Here is a 646-nt window from a genome sequence, read left to right on the forward strand (position 1 = left end):
TCTTCACCCTCCTCCAACATCTCCTCCCCATTTTCAATCTCATATTTTAAATTACTTTTACATTTTTAAGTGGTGTGTGTGAGAGAGAGAGAGAGAGACACACACACACACAGAGAGAGAGAGAGAGAGAGACAGAGAGAAAGAGAGAGAGAGAGAGAGAGAGAGAGAGAGAGAGAGAGAGAGAGAGATTGATAGATCATGAGGAGGAAGTCAGTTGTGCCCGTACACCATGTAGATTCTAGCAATGGAATTCAGGTCTTCAGGCTTGGTGCCAAGTGTTTCTACCCGCTGGACCATCTTGCAGGCCCATTGAAAAGCATATCAAGCTGTATGTGGTAGTGCACGCCTTTAATCCCAGCACTCAGAAGGCAGAGGCAGGTGGATCTCTGTGGGTTTGAAGCCAGCCTGGTCTACATAGTCAGCTCCAGGACAGCCGGAACTACAGAAAAACTCCACCTCAAAAACAAACAAACAAATAAAATAAGAAGCATCTCAAAATATACTGTATGAAAAATCCTTAAGTAAAAATAATTGACTATTTTAAAAGCATAGTGAGATGACTCTAAAGCTGTGGCTGTTGGTGGGAGTGAAACAGAGACTTAATATCTTAAGGTAGGAACAAAGGTCCAACTAGCACACCAGCCTG

The sequence above is a fragment of the Mastomys coucha genome, unplaced genomic scaffold (assembly GCF_008632895.1).
Source record: "Mastomys coucha isolate ucsf_1 unplaced genomic scaffold, UCSF_Mcou_1 pScaffold1, whole genome shotgun sequence".
NCBI classification, from domain to species: domain Eukaryota; kingdom Metazoa; phylum Chordata; class Mammalia; order Rodentia; family Muridae; genus Mastomys; species Mastomys coucha.